Source organism: Saccopteryx leptura, chromosome 5 (assembly GCF_036850995.1).
Source record: "Saccopteryx leptura isolate mSacLep1 chromosome 5, mSacLep1_pri_phased_curated, whole genome shotgun sequence".
NCBI classification, from domain to species: Eukaryota; Metazoa; Chordata; class Mammalia; order Chiroptera; family Emballonuridae; genus Saccopteryx; species Saccopteryx leptura.
Genome location: NC_089507.1, coordinates 152,903,341 through 152,914,949, shown reverse-complemented (window position 1 = coordinate 152,914,949; position 11,609 = coordinate 152,903,341). Strand labels below are relative to the sequence as shown.

Genomic DNA, 11,609 nt, shown 5'->3' with positions numbered 1-11,609 from the left:
CACGGTGGGACGACTCTAAGATCTTGACCTGCCCCTGCCCCCCACCCCCAGCAGAGATCGCACAGTTACGGTTGAAGAACCAGAATTGAGGCCTACTCGTGGTAAGCAGGGCGCTGTATACTTCCTGACTCATCCTCCCTCCACCTTCCACATCTGCCTGTCCTTCAGGGTCCAGGTCCTCACCCCCGGGGTCTGGAGCACCTGCAGTCTCAGTCCCCGCGGCGTCCTGGAGCTTTCCCAAGACAGCGACCTGCTGTAAGTCAGTAACAGAGCTCCGCCATATGTGTAGCTATATATTTTTTTAATTAATTATTATTTTTTTTAATAGCAAACGGTGCCCTTAACAGACTCTGCAGGTTTCCAAGGTAGCATTTGGCAAAGAAGTGCTGTGTCATTTGATTCTTCCAGTGCTCTAGAAGGTTCAGGACTGCAGATGTTTATTGAGCGAATGAATGAGTGAGTGTAGATACCTCCATCCTTAGGAGAGCCGCTGACCGACTGGCCCGGCGTGGGGGGCAGGGGCCCGGAGCGAGCCATCGCTCACGCCTGCTGGTGGTCCCCGTGTTGACGGAGAAGGATCAGCCTGGGTCCTCGCTTCTGCCATTCCTCCGTCCCCCTCGTCCCGTCTCCTCCCTACTCCGCGTTCACACTGGAGCCCCCAGCTGTTTCCTGTGGGGCCCCGGATCAGTTGACCCTGAGAACAAGACAGCCACAGCCTCCTCCTCGTTTCTCCAGGGAGAGCCACCACCCAGATACTCGCCGCGCTAGGAAGATGGGTGCAACTGCTTGGGGGGGTGTGGATGGTGTCCCCTCCCCGCACAGCACCCTGAAGACTGCTTTGACTGGGTGAAGGGTTCTTTCTTTTTCCCCCTAGAGTGGAATTTGCAATGTGTTTTCTCAACCCAGCCCATCAGACTAGAGAGAAGTGAACCCTGGACATGCCTGCCTCTCCCGGCAAAGCTCGCCTGGTCCAAGGACAGTCATTAACTTGTTATTCTAAGTAATCCTCTGCTGAAAGCTGGGAACTGCCTGGGGTGGACAGGAGCAGGGCTGTCAAGCACGAAAGTGTTGGACTTGCAGGCTCACAGAGGGCGGGGGGCCGTGGCCCAGGGACATAGCCTCTCTCCCAGATGGGGCAGAAATAGCCACTTCAGATCCAGCCCATTCTGTGTTGGCCATATTGTGATAATGACACGCTTCAGTCATTGCTGGGGAATGTTTCATCAGCCCACTGCTTGCCAACATTTAGATGTTTGTCATCAACGAAGGCTCCTCCACTTACCAAATCGGATTAGCGGGGGAGGAAGCCCCCTGAGCTGGGCTCTAAACAACACATATTATTAAACGCGCTGCCTAAAATCCTAAAAACTGGCCCAACACCTGGAAGTGTTAGGTCAACTCCCTCAAGGTCTTCCTCACTTGGCTCTTCCCTGCCAGTTTCTTATCCAAAATCCCCCTCCTTAGTATCACCCCCAATCCTATTGGGCTTCTGCAGGTCACAGTGCATTTGCACTGGCTGTTCCTTTTGCCTAGAACATCCTTCCCCACTTTTCTGGTAACAAATTCACACCAACTGTCCAGGCAATTCACGCATCCCAGCCAGCATTTGCTGATCCCAAACCCCTACCTCTGTCCCACCACTGAGCATGTTGAAATCATCTGTGCTCCTGTCTAGCTCTTCCCCGACACTCACACCCATGAACCTGGCTTTCTTGTCTCTTTTCCCCTAGAGCCTGCACATAGTAGGTCTTGATTGACTGATTGCTTCTCTACTGGAGGAGACTCTGTAATAAGATACTGGAACTGGCCAAGTAAAAATAAAAGTCCAGGATGTGGGAACTTATGTAAATTCAATAATAGTTATCCATAAGCAAAAGCAACAAAAAATACAGAGGGACGAGGGGAGGGACTCTAGTCCTGGGAAGCTTATGACCTCGTTTCCAGAAAAGAACTTGTACGCATGCAAGAGATCCACATTTCACGTAGTTTGTGAGCTCCTGATTAAATGAGCACCCTGATGCAGGGGAGGAGGCCATCCATCCCTGTGAAGCAGGTGGTCAGGGAGGGCTTCGTGGAGGTGGTGGGCTTGAGCTTGATCTTGAGAGGTGGGCAGGACTCAGAGATAAAGAGTCATTTCAGGCACAGGGAACAGAGAGCATGGAAGAGAGGTAGGAAAGTAAGTTCAGAAAACTACCTCCCTAAAAGAAAAAGACACAAACACATACCCTTAGTAAAAGGGCTCTGTGAGCTGAGAAGCTATCATGGGGCTTTTCAGATACTGTATGTTTTCTTTTTTAAATTTTAAATGAGCCCCAGGCCCTGCCCAAGGTCAGCCCCCCATCTTTCTCCTGACAGTGGATGGTGCACTCCCAAACACAAAGGGTAAAGCAAATTGCTTCTCAGTGCTTTGGTTTCAATTTAGTTTGAGATATTTCTGCGTAAGATTCTTCAGTACCTTCTTCTGCGGTGTGGGGGTGGTGATAAGAACATAGGCCTGGATAACTCAGGCGCAGAGCCTGCCTCCGCTTCTTTCCAGGGATGAGGCTTTGACCAGCATCACCATCATCATCACCATCATCATTACCCTCCTCAATAACATTGCCCTAGTGCTGATGTGTGCCTGACGCTATCCTAAACCTTCTACAACATCCACATGCTATTTATTACCCCTCCCCCAATTTACAGACTGGGGAAACTGATGCGCAGACAATGAGTAGTTTTTCAGAGTGATCTGCCGCTAGTAAGTGGCCGAGCTGGGATTTGAACCCAAGTGCTTGGACTCCACTGCCCTCACACCAAAACATTCTGAGCCTCCGTCTCCTCATCCGTAAGTGATAATCAAGAAACATCGACTGAAAACAAACCCTTGTTCATATTTCCAGAAGCACCACTTTCTCCTGCTCCTGAGGAGCTCCAGATCCGGTCTGAGCAGAAGCAGACCTCACACTTGGCCTTAGCTTTTTTTTTTTAACATGTTTTTAAGAGGCTGCCCGGTGCATTTACCTGTTCCCTGGTACTCACCAACTGTTTTCATCTCCCAGTGTTCGACAGTCCTGACACCCAGCCTTTGACCGACAGATGCAAACAGCTGCTGCCTCAGAGAAGCCCCGGCCCAATGCCTCTGTGTATCTGGTTTTTTGTCTCCCTTTCCAAAAGGCCCCTGGATGAGCCAGGGGTTGTTTTAGACTGATTGCCACTGGACTTTTCCCATGAGTACCTGCAGAGGCGGCGGATAGTTTACATATCAAGACCACCAAGCCTTCCCATTCCAGATCTCTCCTGCAAAGCCCCTCTCTGGAAAAGAAAAAAAAAATGAAGGCGCACAGTTGGGCAGGCATTTGAATGTTTTGCAAGCAGAGACCTGTTCCCTCCATGTATGGAATTCAATGCTTCCAATAATAACAAACACACACACATACAAAAGGTCACATTTTTCCCCCTATTGCCCACTAGGCCCTGAGCACTGTTTAAGGTCATTTTCAGGCATTTTAATTGAACGATTACAGTCTCTCTACGGACTAAGCACTGTTTCAAAGCCCGCCCCTCCCCCATTTCACATATGAAGAAACTGGCATCTCCCTTCCTTCAGTGACCCCATAAATAAACAGCACATTATGCCCGGTACAGGAAATGCTCTGTGTACCAAGGATAATCATTCACCAGGACAAGCCCAGGTGTCAGGAGCACTGGGTGGTGGCGTATATTTTCACCAGCTCAAGCATGGCAATGCTCAGCCACCCCCGGCCGGGAAATGTGAGCGCAGCAATGAATGGGTAGTTTTCTCACGCCTCCCTTGCTGGCTCCCAAGATTGAGGTGGCCCTTCCAGGGAAATTGACCTCCTCTGTTCGCTGGGAAGAGGTCAGGGCATGACTGTGCCTACAAAGCACCAGGGCTCTGGGCAGACGGCCAGCAAGCCTGGAGGGTCTAGCTAATGGTCACTGAACACATGGTGTAGGGGTTGGTGTGTGTTCTGTGCTCCGTGGTGCCTTCTGGGCCTGGATCCATGCCCGGCATGCAGAGGCTGCCCGTCAATACTTATTGAATGAATGAGCTCACTAACTTTCTCATGAGCAGTCAGTTAGCAGAGTTGGAATTTGAACCCAAAGTCGCCTCTTGAGGTTCATGAGAGCAGCTACCTCCCGGGGGGACACACAACTATGGGTCATACAAAAATGCCAGAAGCCCCTTCAACTGCAAAGGAGATAAGATGAGTTCAGGAGCCTCTGGGCAGCCCTCAGTCTTGTGACCTGATCACTAGACAAGATATCCAGAGACTTATGGCCTGGCTGTGTGCAGTTCAGCTAGGCCCTTCCCTGGGTCGTCCTCACTTTATCCATATGTTAAATAGAATTCTTAATGCCCATCTGCGCCCGCAAAGAGAGTCGGATGAGACAAAGCAACTGAAGTGCTTTGTTCATTGCAATAGTGAATTAAATAGCAGCTGGGCCAAGCATCCTGGGCCTCGGTCTCCCCACCTGCACCATGAGTGTGTAGCAGGCGCCAGCAGCTCTCAGGCCAGGGTTTCTCCTGGTCAGCAGGCCTCCTACACGTCACAACTCCAGGGCAGCTCCAGCACACGGACATCCCACCATGTGAATCTCCCCCCAACCTCCAGGAACTGGCCAGTGCCCAGGCTGCACAACTGGACCCAGAGTTTAGAGAGCAGGGTCTATTTTTGATGGGAACAGTAACTTGGCACTATGGTAGACAAGAAGATAGGAGAGTGGTCTCTGGCCCCCAAGAGCTCTTCGAGAGGACAGATTTCCAGAGAATAGGGCTGGTGGTCTCCCCAGATCACATCTGCCAGGAAACCTGAGAAATGGTCCCACAGGTCAGAGAAGCAGAGGAAGGGACCTGCACCAGGAGACAACTCGAGGATCCACAGGAGCGGTTCTCCACCCTCCTGACCCAGGCTTTGCCCTGTTTTTCTTCCCACCCAGTGATGGCTGAGTCCTCAGACCAGCAGGAGGGCACGGGGAGGCTGGATAGGCGAGGGTCTCACCTTGGTAGCTGGCTCCTCCCCCACCCCAACACGGCCTCAGTGCACAGCCTTGCAGAGCAGATGAGGGAGCTCGGAGTCAGCCACCCAAGGTCAAGAGACTTGCAGATGAGTCCTCCTGCCACACGTGGCTGTCATCATTCCTATCCCATGTCTTTCCATTGCCCCATAACGAATCCAAGAGACTACTGAACTTCACTGAAAGCCTGGGGAGGAAGTTTTACCCATTGTCAAAACAGCAAAGCAAATTAAAACAGTGAAGCATCCTTCCGTTGGCGCATGGCTGGGATCTGGGGAAAAGGCTGTAGGAGGGTCTTTGGGGACCCACAGTGAGCCCTGGTGCTTCCAGCCCCCACATCCCACTCTCTGGGGGGGGGGCCCAGTCCAGACACGGGCCATCATACCTTTCGTCTCACTGCTCCGTGCTGTCCACACCTGCTGTGACACAGGCCACTCTGATGGCACAGCCTGCTTCTGTGTCACTTCTCCCATGACATTCTAACACCTGGAGGAAAGAAACCAATATGAATCTGGGGCTCAGCCTGTACCCACCCTGGGTGGCACCCTGCCAGTCTGGGCCCAAGTCCCCTGAGTCAGGTGCAAAACTCCGCCCGATCCTGAAGCCTGTGTCCCCAGAGCTGGCAGAACATCAAGGTTTCGCTACGAGGGGCCCTTGGAGCCCTCACATGTGGCCCAGGGTCCCAGCCTCTCATTAGGCGGTGGCAGCTCTCACGTAGCCCTTTAATGTGGTGCGGTGGTATTTTTCAAGCTCCTTTTCAGGAGGAAAAAAATTAATAATGTGAAAGCTTTATGACCTTTCTTTTCCCCACTCAGAGACATGCCCTTTGGTAGTGTGACGCTGGGGCTGGTTAGGGCCGAAGCCCGGGGATTTCCTCCGCCCTGGGAACGGCGGTAATTACACACACGGAGGGCCCGGGCAGTAAAGCGCCAGCCCAGGGCGGCCTTCACCTCCGAGGCTGCAGCGGACGAGGTGTCGGCCGCCGGCCCCGGTCCGCAAAGCAGAAACAGATGGGGAATCCATTACCTGCTCTACAAAGGAGGCGGCCTAGCTAATAAACGTATTTACTGGGTTAAATAAATATGCGGAGGGTTGTTAAAAGCCTGGCCTGTGACTTCAAGTCACCAACATTTTTCACTTGTCAGAAAGGGGCTTTTGGAAGCTCTCAGGCAGCCTGCCTTCCTGCCCATGTTTATGCATTCACGGTGCCCCCTCGGCTCCTCCTGACCATGGGGAGAAAAGGGGTCTTTGTCTGGCGGCGTGGAGACCCTCCGGGTGGGCAGGCGGATGCGCACAGGCTGCGGGTGGGAGCCAGTGCCCACAGCCCATCGGGGCGGGCCATGGGGCTTGAGGTCTAGGTCTAGGCACAGTCTGGAGTTTAAAAACAGCGCTGGCCAACATGACCCTGGACCATCCTCGAGCCTGCATTGCATCCCTTCCTAAAAAAGTACCGTGGTAAAAGTCACACAGCATCAAGTTGGTCACTTTAACCATGTTCGAGGGGGTGATTCGGTGGCATTGGAGGCATTCATGGTGTTGTACAACCCTGACCACCGTCTAGGTCCGGAACACTTTCCTGACCCCAGAAGGAAAGCTCAGAGCCGTGAGCAGTCACTCCCTGTTGTCCTCTCTAACCCCCAGCCCCGGACAATCCCTAGTCTGCTTTCTGTCCCTATGAATTTCGTTCTTCTGGGACATTTTATACCAATGGAATTGGTGGCCTTTCGTGTCCCCCTTTCATCTGGCATAATGGTGTCAGGGTTCGTCCTTGTCGTAGGTGTCGTCAGTACTCGTTCTGTTCTGTGGCTGAGTGGTATTCCGTCGGATGGCTATGCCCCCCATTTTGTCTATCCACTCATCAGTCGATGCACATGTGAGGTTGTTTCTACCTTTTAGCTACCGCGCTGCTGTGAATGCGCACGGTTTTGTTTGAACACCTGTTTTCAATTCTTCTGTATAGACCAGGGAGTGGTAATTCCGTGTTTAGCTGATTGAGGAGCTGCCAAACTGTTGGCTCCACGCTCTGTACCTGGTAGGAAGACATCTTTCATTCAAAATTTCAAGTTCTGATATGATAGTAACTTGACATTTTCAGAGACTAGAGAAGCCTATTATCGGAGGAAATTGTTGTATGTGTTCCCCAGACACCTAGTTCCCAGGGCCCTCCCCTTCCCCGGACGTGGGGACCACTGTCCTCATCTTATAGAAGAGAAAGCTGAATGAAGCACTTATGGTCACCCCATGTGTGCACTTCAGAGGTTTCAAATCTGGGCCTGCAGATAGTAGGATCATGGGTACTCTTTCCAATACCCCAACGACTTGAGGACAGAAGAAATGGCAGGAGTTCCCAGGATCCCCGAGAAGGTCTCCATGCCTTGTTAAATGCCATACTGAGTAACACCACGCAGCAGGGGAGCTGAGGACCTGGCCAGCACCTGTCTGCTTTACAACCCAGAGAGCCGCTGGGAGAGGAGACCCCCAAAGTCTCCACCAGGCTCTGGTCAGTCAGGGAAGCACATGGCTTCTAATGTCACCTCTGGACACTAGGGTGAGCAATGTGGAGGTGATTTGTTCTTAATCAACAGGACTGAGTTAGTCCAAAAAAAGGAGGTTATGACATTAAAATAGTATTTGTTGATTCTAGAAACATGGTACGTTCCGCATGTGTGAACTCTTCAGTGCTACCTGTTGAACGTAGGTGACCTTTCAGGCCCTTTCCATGGGAAAAGAGTCCCACAGGAATGGTACTAAATCGAGCATTTCCACTTGCCGTTCTGTTCATTCTACCTTGTCTAGATTGTATTGTCCTGGCCAGGCCAGTTCTCTCATCCTAATTTTTGTTTGCTCTTTAATCCTGCAGCTTTTTGTGTGTGAGCTGCTTCACTTCCTCCCCCGCCCCTTACGTCTGCACCTGCCTCTGGTGACCGCACATTGCCTCTCTAACCCCTCACCAGCCCCAGGCTCAGCGGACAGGACAGAGAGGGAAAGGGTGTCCAGGTTTGGGCATCGTGACACCTGAATGTGAAACCCAACCGCAAGACCAACCGTATCAGGGTCACAAAATACCTAGCCTGTCTCTATCTCTGTTTCCTCACCTATAGTGATCGAGCAAGTCATGCAGGGGTGTTAGGATAATTTAATTAAACGATTTCGTTTCTAGAAGTCCAACACCCAGCACAGCTCCTGGCTCCATGTAAGGGGTCATTTTCTCTCTTACTTGGAGGGGCAAGGGGATATTAGGGGAAGGGCAATAAAAAGAGGAAAAACAAACGCAGTCAAAATTATTCCATGAGCACGTTACTCCTGCATATATGTCATAGATATCACACCCATTACCAAGATATTATGACTTAATCCGCTTACAGTCCAAATTGTAGACAATCAAAGATATCGCTAAGCGGTCAATTTAAGGGGTTTGGCAAACTGGATAACCTAAAAGGGCCACCAAATTTGGTACTCTACCTCCTACTCTTGGGTCCACGTAGGTGGCAAAGAAAACCTTGAACAGCCCCTGAGTCATCTGAACTGGAAACAGCTTTCTGGCTTCGACGCACATTGTTCCATTGCTCTCCTTGGAGTAACACTGGTGAGTTTTCTAGGTGAATGCCTTCCTTTGGAAACAGAGCAAGAAAAAAAAAAGTAGGAAAGGAGTTTTGAGATAATGAGCAGAAGTTTGCCATCAACTTGATACATGTCAGATTCCCCAAGATGAGCTGTGTGCAGCAAACTCCCCTCTTTCAAGTCCTGTTTATGGTTGGTTAAATAAGCAATGGGGTGATCTGTCACCTCTGCCCTCCAGCCGGTGATCGGAGAGAGCAACAAGCTGATCTGATGTGAACTGATGTGGACAGTAAGTAAATAAATTCCACCTTGATAAGCCGGCCTCTACTGCAACTCTCCCACGGACTCCAAACATTTTGATTACGGACTGATGAGGGCGTCCCAGTGTTGGGGGCGGGGCAGATATTCCTCTTCCCTGGAGGTCCCTGCAAATAGAGACTCACCTCCTCTGTTGGCAGTGGTTTGAGTGGAAGAGGGTAAGCGGGAAATGGGTAAACCAGGTGACCTTTTAGCTCTTTTTCACCAGGGCATCTTAGAGACCATCTTAGGTGCTCTTCAAAGGCAACCAATCACATTTGGAGTATGGGTGGAGTGTAGGGCTTGCACCAAATTTCATTCAATCAGCTCATTAACGGCTGGATAGATGCTTGGGGGGAGGGAGAGAGTTTCGAGGTTGCTTTGCCCAAGTGATCTTCGTAAACCTAATTACATAATATATCTTCTGTCTGAAAGGCAGATTACCGGAGGAGCAGCACATATAAACACAAAACTACCACTTTATTGAATAAAGAGTATCTCTTCCTGTTTGGGGGCTCCCTTGTGCTCTTGGTGGAAACTTTTTTTCCCAATGAGAGATGGAAATGTTTTATTTATGTGCAGCCTTTCCTAGATTTATACCTATTTCCTAATCACTAAGCGTTCTAAAAAATTGCCCAAAACCAAGAAGCCATTTCCTTTAAAATGCCCCAAACTGGCAGCTTGCTGTTGTTATTTTATTTATTTATTTATTTTAGTGTTTTGAACTGTTCCAAGCTCTTCCTATATTGTACCTCATTCAAAGCTGAGAGAAATCCTTTGGCATAGGAAAAAGAGTCACAGAGTGATTAAAAAACATGCCCAGGGTCGTGTGATTGATAAGAGTAGAGCCCGGACTCAGATCCAGGCAGTCTACTGAATTGTGTGGGCATTTTCTTTAACTGCTCTGTGGCTCATTTTTTCCATCTGTACAATGGCGATGATCATCATAGCTAACTTACAGGGGTGTCCTGAAGCTTAAGTGAGTTAATCTATGTAAAGCACTTCCAACAATGAGAGTTTGCTGTCAGGCTTGCCGCTCACAGCAGATTTCAAAAGGTGATCAAGAAGATACAGCCACTCTTATTTTGGCAAATGAAGAGGCCATAGATTTCCCAAGGCACGCGGTGAGGGGCTGCCAGGTTCAAAGCCCAGATGTGCTCTCTGTCCCAGTCAGGACTTTTCCAGGCCCCGAATTCATTCTCATCTACTGCCAATTATCACTCAATATTGAATGGGCTAGTTGTAGTTCAACGTCCTTCATCACTGAAAATTTTAAGAGCACTTTGCCTGAACGAGAATTTTAGCTATTGCACAGGCCCACAAACAAGGGCTTCCCAACAAAGTTTCAGGTCTGACTAGCAATGTTACACTCCCTTCTCTTCCCTTCCTGCTTAGATCTTGATTACATTGGGGCTTTTTTTTTATTTCTTTCTCTCTTTCTTTTTTCTATTTTTTTACTAATAAGTAATTTACTTTTCAGAAAAATGTATGTTTCTTTAGATTATAATCGTAATACATGTTATACATTCTCAATATATTTCACTATTGAGAATGTGGGGAATTAGTGAAAAAGAAAACAAAACACAAAAAAGAACAACACAACTTCTTTAGCTATACACTAACACTCTACCATTCAGAGGTGGTTGTGGTTATAATATATTTATTTCATGTCTCTTTTCTATGCATATGATAAACACAGGTACAGTTCATTTGTTTTTCTTTCACATAATCTGGATCCTGGCGCAGTGTTGGTGGATAGGATGGGTCATGTAACATGTTGCAAGCATTCTGTTTAGCTTTTCATTGTTTTGGGGTTAATTCTTCAAAATATAGATAATACAGCAGATTGCAAGGATTAAAAGCAAGGACAACTTGGGTGTGAGTCCTGGCTCTGTCATTTGTTAGCTGTGTGACTTTAGACAAGTTACTTAACTTTGCCGTGTCTCAGTCTTCTCCGGGTAAGATAACAACAGTACGTACCTCAGGGGGTTGACATGCTCATTGAGTTAAATGAGTTCCTGTTTAGACTCAAAAAATGTTATCTAGAAGCCATTATTTCCAATTATTTTGGAAATTGACACTTGTACTTTGTCGTTCTAGACTAGAGCTACATTTTGTATAGGATTTTTGGTTGCAAACAACAGACACATAGATCAATTTAAAGAAAAAAAAAAAGGAACTTCAAAGGGTATTGAGTAGGATACCTAGTTTTCCAGGAGGGAAGACGTTTAGATGATGACCACACTATTTCTGAGTAGCTACTGTGTCCCAGACTCAATGGCCACCTTAGGCACTACCACATTCCTTTCATTTATCAGTTCCTATGAAGTCAATGTGAGGTTCTTCTTCTTCTACATATTAGGAAACTGAGTCTCAGAGGGACTAAATGAGTTGCCCAAGTCCACACATCTGAAGAAGTAGCAAAACCGAGATTCAAGCCCAGGTGTGACCTACTCAACAGTGTAGCTGACTCTCACTCAGCCATTCATTTAACACACAGAGTGCTAACCCTATGCCAGACCAGGGATTCTTTGCTGATCACAAAAGCATGACCCTTCTCAGCTTGGAGCTTACAATCCAGTGGAGAAGAAAGATGTTTGTCCAGTTACCACACAAATAAACATGACATTACAGCTGTAAGACAGGCACTGAAATAGTGGTCCATGGTGCTCTGACAACCTGTACTAGAACTTTGAGACCTTGACAAGGTCATGGAAAATAGCCTTGACAAA

The 11,609-nt window shown here is 48.7% G+C and overlaps 1 long non-coding RNA gene across 1 annotated transcript; it reads right to left on the bottom strand.

The window, feature by feature from the left end:
- Window positions 1-1,180: 1,180 nt before the first annotated feature.
- On the bottom strand, window positions 1,181-5,510 carry LOC136405649 (uncharacterized). Its single transcript, XR_010751550.1, has 3 exons — window positions 5,405-5,510; window positions 3,218-3,294; window positions 1,181-2,198 (listed from the first exon to the last, which is right to left on the bottom strand). It is a non-coding gene; the product is annotated as an uncharacterized lncRNA (long non-coding RNA).
- Window positions 5,511-11,609: the final 6,099 nt, after the last annotated feature.